The sequence below is a fragment of the Mchenga conophoros genome, linkage group LG12 (genome assembly GCF_057382185.1).
Source record: "Mchenga conophoros isolate Kocher_MC1m ecotype Shallow Benthic linkage group LG12, M_conophoros_male_GT1.1, whole genome shotgun sequence".
NCBI classification, from domain to species: Eukaryota; Metazoa; Chordata; class Actinopteri; order Cichliformes; family Cichlidae; genus Mchenga; species Mchenga conophoros.
Window position 1 is genome coordinate 7,635,108 of NC_140537.1, and position 12,331 is coordinate 7,647,438.

Here is a 12,331-nt window from a genome sequence, read left to right on the forward strand (position 1 = left end):
TTTCAACTTGACTCATTGCCTCTTCGAGAAACATTTTGTAATTGTATTTTTTGTGCTGTGAAGGGGAGATAGTAAAAGGGAGGGATTGATATTCAAAGTTTAGCTCATTAAACCTCCTCTTTAGGCCCTGGAGAATGTTTTGTTTCTCCTGTTCGGCCAGTGGTTTAACTGTTTCCTGTTGTTTTGTTAACCAGGCATCATTGTCCTGCTTAGCCTTTTCTTTCTCTGCCTTTCTTCTACGCAGGTAGCCTGGAACGATTCTGTAATCGTTTTTCTGTAAATAAAAGGGGACAAGTCCAGATTTCTCAAGGAGCTGCTTGTCCCCTTTGCGTGTATCCACACAAGCAGGTTGAGCCATGACTTTCTTCATGCCTGTGTGTTCTGGTTTTTTCCTGAATGTGTGTTCAGGTTTTTCGCCTTCTGGCCTCTGTGGGCACATTTCGCGATGAGATGGGGCCTTAACTGTTCTTGGCACCATGGTCCTGTGTTCATTTTTATATTTATTTTCTAATACAATTGCTTCCCTGTATTTAGAAATATACATTTTAGGTTTGGGTGGAGGAAGAGTACTCTACTTTGGGAGAAGGTTATAAGCGCTTTCATCTGAAAACACAATTCAATCGCTAGCTTAAATTCACCTGCAAGGGAATTCTACAACTGTGTGTCGAGGCACCCCTATTTATAGATTTTTATGGCCTGGCATGTGACATCATGGTGGCCTGGCTTGTGACATCATGGTGGCCTGGCATGTGACATCATGGTAGCCTGTCTTTGTTCTGTCATTTAAGCCCCACCCCCCTGGTTACTGTTGCTATTGTAACTATTATATTATGAATGCTGGTAGCTAGCATTCCACACACACACATACACTTTTTGCCAAGGTTCCAGCTGCAGTCACCAAGACATGTAAATGTATTTAGTAACCCTCTGGGGTCCAGAGTATAATTGGCCGTTTTTGACTACTTTAGATTTTACCTCTATATTTCACCTTTAAAAAAATCTTCTTCTTTTTTTTTTTGGCACAACCTCAAATATCTGAAATTTGAGTTAATTTTTCATTTATACTATATTTGCACAATAGATCTAAATTCAGACAAAAAAAATTCAAAATCCGAGTAGAAAATACTTGTCATTTTTACTGTAAAAGCCACAAACATGTTTAAGGAATTGTTTTCATAACTTGAAATGCGAATAGAAGTTGTACATTTGTAAAAATTATGCACAAGTTTTGCAAACAACTTTATGTTCAGTATAATATATGCAGGTTTTCTTCCTGAATACTATCGTTGTTTATATTTACTGCGGGAAGAAACGGTTTTTATAAGGAAAAACACTAGAAAGCACTCAGTCCCCCTCCCAACTCCCCCAGCCTTTCCTATTGGTGAAAAAATATACCATGTGGACCAATCAAAAAATGATAGGGCAACATAGCATTTAGTTGTTTACGAAGGCGGGCAGGTGTATACATATAGTTTGAGTCTGACGGCTCTTTGTTTGCTTCTCATCTGTAAACTCTGCATACTCTCTCATGTGATTCAGTTTGTTTTGAAAAGTCTCAACAGGATCTTGAGCTTTATTGTGAAAGGTTTACGTGGAAAACAAACAAGCGTACAGCGGAACCACGCGATGGTTTTACCGTCATTGTTGCTAACGAAAACACGTAAAAACAGGCACTTGCCCGCCCATAGTGTGGTTATATTAAATATAAGAGAAAGAGAGAACTTTAAGAAATTAATATAGCCACTAAGGTGACCGTCAAAACGATGAAAAATACTGCTGTAAACAGTTTATTTTACGACATCACGAAACAAACAATAGCGTAATAGGAAACGATAGACATTTTTATATTGTCATTTGATATATATCGTTATATCGAACAGCCCTAACATACACTCTTATATTTGTACATATATTTATTCTTATAATTCTCAGATTTACCCATTCGTATATTTTGCTTGTTCTTATGTTATTGTATTTTGCACACCTCTGTTGCACACACATAAGAATTTCGCTCACAAGTGCTGTACCAGTGTACCTGCACATGTTATGTGATACGGGAAATCTCCAATTTTTTTTTATTTTGTTTTTTTTAAGATTAAATAATATACCATTGTAAAGACGACACAAGAGTTCCAGAGGCTCTTCTGGGAGCCAGAGTCGACCAGAAAACGTTTCCCCGAGCTTGAGTCCTCTATGAAGAGCAGCCTTTCCTTATCGGCAGCGGTCACAGCCGCTACAGAGCGCTGGCAGGCTTGTTTCCCTGGGCCTTAAAACTGCAAAGGCGGCACGGTGCTGTCACGCTGATGGTAAAAACACAGGCCTTTAACACAGTGCCGCTGTGCCACTTTATTTTTTAACAAAACACTACGCTTTATGTATAAAGAACTGCCTATTCTACTACTTATTGAAGAAAAAGAATCCACAAAAGATTATTTTTACTTTCTTTTATTTGTTCCAGATAAATTATAAATTATTTTTTAAAAAGCAATGAAATGCATCAGATGTCTCCCATGCTTTCTTTTCTGCTGTAATTTTTTTTTTTTTTGAACATAAATTGGTCTATTGAAAATAAAATGTAGTAAGAACCACTACATTTTTTCAATAGGCCAATTTATGTTTAAGAAAACCCCAACAATCAAATGATCTCATCTGAGCAAGCACTGGGCGACGGTGGGAAGGAAAAACTCCTTTGTCTTAAAAAGAAGAAACCTTCGACAGAACCAGGCTCAGATGGTGCGGCTTCTGTCAAGACCGGTTGGGGGTTAGGTAGTTAAAAAACTACTCTAACGGTACAGCACTACAGCTTTTTGGTGGAAATGGGTGGAAGGATGGGTGTTACACCTCGTTTCATTGGAGGTCTTACAGGTGGTCGGGGTGTAGATTCAGCTTTTTTACAAATAGGTGGCAGAGGGACAGGACTAGGTCGTGGAATTATAACTAGTTGGGTGGGAATAGGTTGTCTGTGAAGGTTCTCAGTCATGGGAATAGGTTGCTTTCCACTTCTGGATATAGGTGGAACACACATCCTACGAAAAGGTGGTAGGTTGTCGGTCGAGAAAGTTTCCTTTTTCGTTGGTTGTGTGACTTGAGGAGCGGGTGTCAACTTTGTCTTTTTCGGTCTAATGGGTGGCAGTGGAGTCCGCTGTAACTGTTGTTCGTCAGATGCATCTTCCCTGCCTACGTAAATGTATTTATGTTCCTCAAAAAGGGCAATGTCTTTTTCAACTTGACTCATTGCCTCTTCGAGAAACATTTTGTAATTGTATTTTTTGTGCTGTGAAGGGGAGATAGTAAAAGGGAGGGATTGATATTCAAAGTTTAGCTCATTAAACCTCCTCTTTAGGCCCTGGAGAATGTTTTGTTTCTCCTGTTCGGCCAGTGGTTTAACTGTTTCCTGTTGTTTTGTTAACCAGGCATCATTGTCCTGCTTAGCCTTTTCTTTCTCTGCCTTTCTTCTACGCAGGTAGCCTGGAACGATTCTGTAATCGTTTTTCTGTAAATAAAAGGGGACAAGTCCAGATTTCTCAAGGAGCTGCTTGTCCCCTTTGCGTGTATCCACACAAGCAGGTTGAGCCATGACTTTCTTCATGCCTGTGTGTTCTGGTTTTTTCCTGAATGTGTGTTCAGGTTTTTCGCCTTCTGGCCTCTGTGGGCACATTTCGCGATGAGATGGGGCCTTAACTGTTCTTGGCACCATGGTCCTGTGTTCATTTTTATATTTATTTTCTAATACAATTGCTTCCCTGTATTTAGAAATATACATTTTAGGTTTGGGTGGAGGAAGAGTACTCTACTTTGGGAGAAGGTTATAAGCGCTTTCATCTGAAAACACAATTCAATCGCTAGCTTAAATTCACCTGCAAGGGAATTCTACAACTGTGTGTCGAGGCACCCCTATTTATAGATTTTTATGGCCTGGCATGTGACATCATGGTGGCCTGGCTTGTGACATCATGGTGGCCTGGCATGTGACATCATGGTAGCCTGTCTTTGTTCTGTCATTTAAGCCCCACCCCCCTGGTTACTGTTGCTATTGTAACTATTATATTATGAATGCTGGTAGCTAGCATTCCACACACACACATACACTTTTTGCCAAGGTTCCAGCTGCAGTCACCAAGACATGTAAATGTATTTAGTAACCCTCTGGGGTCCAGAGTATAATTGGCCGTTTTTGACTACTTTAGATTTTACCTCTATATTTCACCTTTAAAAAAATCTTCTTCTTTTTTTTTTTGGCACAACCTCAAATATCTGAAATTTGAGTTAATTTTTCATTTATACTATATTTGCACAATAGATCTAAATTCAGACAAAAAAAATTCAAAATCCGAGTAGAAAATACTTGTCATTTTTACTGTAAAAGCCACAAACATGTTTAAGGAATTGTTTTCATAACTTGAAATGCGAATAGAAGTTGTACATTTGTAAAAATTATGCACAAGTTTTGCAAACAACTTTATGTTCAGTATAATATATGCAGGTTTTCTTCCTGAATACTATCGTTGTTTATATTTACTGCGGGAAGAAACGGTTTTTATAAGGAAAAACACTAGAAAGCACTCAGTCCCCCTCCCAACTCCCCCAGCCTTTCCTATTGGTGAAAAAATATACCATGTGGACCAATCAAAAAATGATAGGGCAACATAGCATTTAGTTGTTTACGAAGGCGGGCAGGTGTATACATATAGTTTGAGTCTGACGGCTCTTTGTTTGCTTCTCATCTGTAAACTCTGCATACTCTCTCATGTGATTCAGTTTGTTTTGAAAAGTCTCAACAGGATCTTGAGCTTTATTGTGAAAGGTTTACGTGGAAAACAAACAAGCGTACAGCGGAACCACGCGATGGTTTTACCGTCATTGTTGCTAACGAAAACACGTAAAAACAGGCACTTGCCCGCCCATAGTGTGGTTATATTAAATATAAGAGAAAGAGAGAACTTTAAGAAATTAATATAGCCACTAAGGTGACCGTCAAAACGATGAAAAATACTGCTGTAAACAGTTTATTTTACGACATCACGAAACAAACAATAGCGTAATAGGAAACGATAGACATTCTTATATTGTCATTTGATATATATCGTTATATCGAACAGCCCTAACATACACTCTTATATTTGTACATATATTTATTCTTATAATTCTCAGATTTACCCATTCGTATATTTTGCTTGTTCTTATGTTATTGTATTTTGCACACCTCTGTTGCACACACATAAGAATTTCGCTCACATGTGCTGTACCAGTGTACCTGCACATGTTATGTGATACGGGAAATCTCCAATTTTTTTTTATTTTGTTTTTTTTGAGATTAAATAATATACCATTGTAAAGACGACACAAGAGTTCCAGAGGCTCTTCTGGGAGCCAGAGTCGACCAGAAAACGTTTCCCCGAGCTTGAGTCCTCTATGAAGAGCAGCCTTTCCTTATCGGCAGCGGTCACAGCCGCTACAGAGCGCTGGCAGGCTTGTTTCCCTGGGCCTTAAAACTGCAAAGGCGGCACGGTGCTGTCACGCTGATGGTAAAAACACAGGCCTTTAACACAGTGCCGCTGTGCCACTTTATTTTTTAACAAAACACTACGCTTTATGTATAAAGAACTGCCTATTCTACTACTTATTGAAGAAAAAGAATCCACAAAAGATTATTTTTACTTTCTTTTATTTGTTCCAGATAAATTATAAATTATTTTTTAAAAAGCAATGAAATGCATCAGATGTCTCCCATGCTTTCTTTTCTGCTGTAATTTTTTTTTTTTTGAACATAAATTGGTCTATTGAAAATAAAATGTAGTAAGAACCACTACATTTTTTCAATAGGCCAATTTATGTTTAAGAAAACCCCAACAATCAAATGATCTCATCTGAGCAAGCACTGGGCGACGGTGGGAAGGAAAAACTCCTTTGTCTTAAAAAGAAGAAACCTTCGACAGAACCAGGCTCAGATGGTGCGGCTTCTGTCAAGACCGGTTGGGGGTTAGGTAGTTAAAAAACTACTCTAACGGTACAGCACTACAGCTTTTTGGTGGAAATGGGTGGAAGGATGGGTGTTACACCTCGTTTCATTGGAGGTCTTACAGGTGGTCGGGGTGTAGATTCAGCTTTTTTACAAATAGGTGGCAGAGGGACAGGACTAGGTCGTGGAATTATAACTAGTTGGGTGGGAATAGGTTGTCTGTGAAGGTTCTCAGTCATGGGAATAGGTTGCTTTCCACTTCTGGATATAGGTGGAACACACATCCTACGAAAAGGTGGTAGGTTGTCGGTCGAGAAAGTTTCCTTTTTCGTTGGTTGTGTGACTTGAGGAGCGGGTGTCAACTTTGTCTTTTTCGGTCTAATGGGTGGCAGTGGAGTCCGCTGTAACTGTTGTTCGTCAGATGCATCTTCCCTGCCTACGTAAATGTATTTATGTTCCTCAAAAAGGGCAATGTCTTTTTCAACTTGACTCATTGCCTCTTCGAGAAACATTTTGTAATTGTATTTTTTGTGCTGTGAAGGGGAGATAGTAAAAGGGAGGGATTGATATTCAAAGTTTAGCTCATTAAACCTCCTCTTTAGGCCCTGGAGAATGTTTTGTTTCTCCTGTTCGGCCAGTGGTTTAACTGTTTCCTGTTGTTTTGTTAACCAGGCATCATTGTCCTGCTTAGCCTTTTCTTTCTCTGCCTTTCTTCTACGCAGGTAGCCTGGAACGATTCTGTAATCGTTTTTCTGTAAATAAAAGGGGACAAGTCCAGATTTCTCAAGGAGCTGCTTGTCCCCTTTGCGTGTATCCACACAAGCAGGTTGAGCCATGACTTTCTTCATGCCTGTGTGTTCTGGTTTTTTCCTGAATGTGTGTTCAGGTTTTTCGCCTTCTGGCCTCTGTGGGCACATTTCGCGATGAGATGGGGCCTTAACTGTTCTTGGCACCATGGTCCTGTGTTCATTTTTATATTTATTTTCTAATACAATTGCTTCCCTGTATTTAGAAATATACATTTTAGGTTTGGGTGGAGGAAGAGTACTCTACTTTGGGAGAAGGTTATAAGCGCTTTCATCTGAAAACACAATTCAATCGCTAGCTTAAATTCACCTGCAAGGGAATTCTACAACTGTGTGTCGAGGCACCCCTATTTATAGATTTTTATGGCCTGGCATGTGACATCATGGTGGCCTGGCTTGTGACATCATGGTGGCCTGGCATGTGACATCATGGTAGCCTGTCTTTGTTCTGTCATTTAAGCCCCACCCCCCTGGTTACTGTTGCTATTGTAACTATTATATTATGAATGCTGGTAGCTAGCATTCCACACACACACATACACTTTTTGCCAAGGTTCCAGCTGCAGTCACCAAGACATGTAAATGTATTTAGTAACCCTCTGGGGTCCAGAGTATAATTGGCCGTTTTTGACTACTTTAGATTTTACCTCTATATTTCACCTTTAAAAAAATCTTCTTCTTTTTTTTTTTGGCACAACCTCAAATATCTGAAATTTGAGTTAATTTTTCATTTATACTATATTTGCACAATAGATCTAAATTCAGACAAAAAAAATTCAAAATCCGAGTAGAAAATACTTGTCATTTTTACTGTAAAAGCCACAAACATGTTTAAGGAATTGTTTTCATAACTTGAAATGCGAATAGAAGTTGTACATTTGTAAAAATTATGCACAAGTTTTGCAAACAACTTTATGTTCAGTATAATATATGCAGGTTTTCTTCCTGAATACTATCGTTGTTTATATTTACTGCGGGAAGAAACGGTTTTTATAAGGAAAAACACTAGAAAGCACTCAGTCCCCCTCCCAACTCCCCCAGCCTTTCCTATTGGTGAAAAAATATACCATGTGGACCAATCAAAAAATGATAGGGCAACATAGCATTTAGTTGTTTACGAAGGCGGGCAGGTGTATACATATAGTTTGAGTCTGACGGCTCTTTGTTTGCTTCTCATCTGTAAACTCTGCATACTCTCTCATGTGATTCAGTTTGTTTTGAAAAGTCTCAACAGGATCTTGAGCTTTATTGTGAAAGGTTTACGTGGAAAACAAACAAGCGTACAGCGGAACCACGCGATGGTTTTACCGTCATTGTTGCTAACGAAAACACGTCAAAACAGGCACTTGCCCGCCCATAGTGTGGTTATATTAAATATAAGAGAAAGAGAGAACTTTAAGAAATTAATATAGCCACTAAGGTGACCGTCAAAACGATGAAAAATACTGCTGTAAACAGTTTATTTTACGACATCACGAAACAAACGATAGCGTAATAGGAAACGATAGACATTTTTATATTGTCATTTGATATATATCGTTATATCGAACAGCCCTAACATACACTCTTATATTTGTACATATATTTATTCTTATAATTCTCAGATTTACCCATTCGTATATTTTGCTTGTTCTTATGTTATTGTATTTTGCACACCTCTGTTGCACACACATAAGAATTTCGCTCACATGTGCTGTACCAGTGTACCTGCACATGTTATGTGATACGGGAAATCTCCAATTTTTTTTTATTTTGTTTTTTTTGAGATTAAATAATATACCATTGTAAAGACGACACAAGAGTTCCAGAGGCTCTTCTGGGAGCCAGAGTCGACCAGAAAACGTTTCCCCGAGCTTGAGTCCTCTATGAAGAGCAGCCTTTCCTTATCGGCAGCGGTCACAGCCGCTACAGAGCGCTGGCAGGCTTGTTTCCCTGGGCCTTAAAACTGCAAAGGCGGCACGGTGCTGTCACGCTGATGGTAAAAACACAGGCCTTTAACACAGTGCCGCTGTGCCACTTTATTTTTTAACAAAACACTACGCTTTATGTATAAAGAACTGCCTATTCTACTACTTATTGAAGAAAAAGAATCCACAAAAGATTATTTTTACTTTCTTTTATTTGTTCCAGATAAATTATAAATTATTTTTTAAAAAGCAATGAAATGCATCAGATGTCTCCCATGCTTTCTTTTCTGCTGTAATTTTTTTTTTTTGAACATAAATTGGTCTATTGAAAATAAAATGTAGTAAGAACCACTACATTTTTTCAATAGGCCAATTTATGTTTAAGAAAACCCCAACAATCAAATGATCTCATCTGAGCAAGCACTGGGCGACGGTGGGAAGGAAAAACTCCTTTGTCTTAAAAAGAAGAAACCTTCGACAGAACCAGGCTCAGATGGTGCGGCTTCTGTCAAGACCGGTTGGGGGTTAGGTAGTTAAAAAACTACTCTAACGGTACAGCACTACAGCTTTTTGGTGGAAATGGGTGGAAGGATGGGTGTTACACCTCGTTTCATTGGAGGTCTTACAGGTGGTCGGGGTGTAGATTCAGCTTTTTTACAAATAGGTGGCAGAGGGACAGGACTAGGTCGTGGAATTATAACTAGTTGGGTGGGAATAGGTTGTCTGTGAAGGTTCTCAGTCATGGGAATAGGTTGCTTTCCACTTCTGGATATAGGTGGAACACACATCCTACGAAAAGGTGGTAGGTTGTCGGTCGAGAAAGTTTCCTTTTTCGTTGGTTGTGTGACTTGAGGAGCGGGTGTCAACTTTGTCTTTTTCGGTCTAATGGGTGGCAGTGGAGTCCGCTGTAACTGTTGTTCGTCAGATGCATCTTCCCTGCCTACGTAAATGTATTTATGTTCCTCAAAAAGGGCAATGTCTTTTTCAACTTGACTCATTGCCTCTTCGAGAAACATTTTGTAATTGTATTTTTTGTGCTGTGAAGGGGAGATAGTAAAAGGGAGGGATTGATATTCAAAGTTTAGCTCATTAAACCTCCTCTTTAGGCCCTGGAGAATGTTTTGTTTCTCCTGTTCGGCCAGTGGTTTAACTGTTTCCTGTTGTTTTGTTAACCAGGCATCATTGTCCTGCTTAGCCTTTTCTTTCTCTGCCTTTCTTCTACGCAGGTAGCCTGGAACGATTCTGTAATCGTTTTTCTGTAAATAAAAGGGGACAAGTCCAGATTTCTCAAGGAGCTGCTTGTCCCCTTTGCGTGTATCCACACAAGCAGGTTGAGCCATGACTTTCTTCATGCCTGTGTGTTCTGGTTTTTTCCTGAATGTGTGTTCAGGTTTTTCGCCTTCTGGCCTCTGTGGGCACATTTCGCGATGAGATGGGGCCTTAACTGTTCTTGGCACCATGGTCCTGTGTTCATTTTTATATTTATTTTCTAATACAATTGCTTCCCTGTATTTAGAAATATACATTTTAGGTTTGGGTGGAGGAAGAGTACTCTACTTTGGGAGAAGGTTATAAGCGCTTTCATCTGAAAACACAATTCAATCGCTAGCTTAAAATCACCAATCTTAAACACTATTCAAAGCTCAGTCTCCCATTTAGCAAAACTCTAAACACAAAACACACTTAGCAGTGTGGTGCACCTGTTGTCGTGTGAAGGCTGTGTGCAGTAGTGATGTCTCCTGTGTGTCGAAGCTTTGAAGCGTGTGTCGGGTAATCTCGTGGTAGTTTTGTAAAGCGCGTATCGAGGCTTGCTTTGATTACGTATGCAGTGATGTTCGAGGCCTCGCGGGCAGTCCGTACCACGTGACTGATTCAGGAACTGGCTCGCCGGTTTGCACCAGATTCTAAATAAATTGGGCAGCAAAACACAGCTGATTCCCCGTCACATTGTGTTGTGGAATTGGATTACGTCCCAGTTACATACTTACTTGAACATTTCTCCTTCGATGGAACCAGCAAGGAAGAGAATATTTGTCTGACAACATTTAATCTCATCTCTCCTAATAAAGTATGCACACAGTAATAAATATCACAAATGATAAGTACCATAATATAAATCAACAACACCACAGATCTTATAATCTGATTTCTGTCTTTTAGTTTATTACAGTTTTTTCTGAATGCCTAAGCACATTTTTTGTAACTATTGGCTAATTTTGCAAAACTCTTCACACAAATAAGAAAACCTGTCACCCAATCATCAAAACATTGTAGTTCTCTTGCAAAAGCAAACACAGCTAGATTAACTCTTCACACCTTCGTAAAAATGGTGTTTCCGTATCAAACAGTACACACAAGCCATCATCTACTAAGCACACAATGCGCCAACTGCACACTGATGGTATGAATACAAAACACATCTGGCTTTTGCTTTCTCTGTGCACAAGGTAGGCTATGTCAGTTTGAGCTCATACTTCTGTCATAGATCCATAAGCATAGAGGGATCCAAACTTCAAGTACTGGTGTACTTGAAACACATCAAAACAAACACAAGTGTTCATTTCCAAGTATAGGATTATTTGCAATCGCCATAATGACTATATGGGTTACTTGGTCTGCAGTGAACATGCTTCCTCTGCCCCCAGCATCTGGTCATCTAGCAATTCTGTAAAGTAACAATTTCAGTATTTTTACATCAATGGTATTGGTGTGTTTCTCATTGGCATATGGCAGTGCTACAAATCTTTGTGCGAAGTGACTGTACTAACCGATTCTCATTTCAAGATGTCCTTATGGTACTTGCTACAGTGTAGCGGCTCGAGTTAGGCTGGACCCGTTGGCCAGCTACCCTCAGGGTCATTCCACGGTTGATTACATGGTTGATTACATGGTCCACTATTGTCATCAGCAATTCTATTTCTTACTCTTCCTACCCTTCCTCTCCCCCCTCCTCATCTTCCTCTTGCTCCTCCTTGTCCTTGTCGTCCTCTTCATCCTACTTCTTCACCTCCACGTCCTCTTCCTCGGCCTCCTCTACTTCTCACTCTTTCTGCTCCCTCCATTGTACTCCGCACACACAGCTTACCTGTATTATAGTGCTTAGGCTGATTGCAAAGTGAACTAATTATCTAAAAAAAGTTTTGACATGTGAAAGTGTGCCAGACAGTTGGCAAATTAGTGTTAATGATAGCCATACATGTGTATACTTTTGCTAGGAGTGTGTTGGAAATTTGGTAATTGAGTGTTGTGCAGTGAATTGTGCCTACCGTTTTGCAAAGTGTGTGTTACAAAATTGCAAACTGAGTGCAAAGCAGTTTATGTGCTTTTAGTTTTGCAAACTCAGTGAGTGGTTTTGCTATAAGTCTGAATAGTTTTAGAGATTGTGCTACAGGAATCACAGTTAGGGTTTAAGCATTCAGAAAAAACTGTAGTTTTTGAACGCTCAAAATAAGCGTCACACTTGCGGAAGCCGATATACCCGCCGAAACGCCGTGCATTTATCGAGACTTTCAACCCCAGGTAGGCTAATTATCAATCTTCGGATCCACATTATGTCAGCAGCTCCACCGTGAACTATGTTAAAAACAAACACCGCTCACGCCTCACAGATGACAGCTTACAGTCCTGCGTAAAGATGAAAGTGACTTCATACAGCTCCG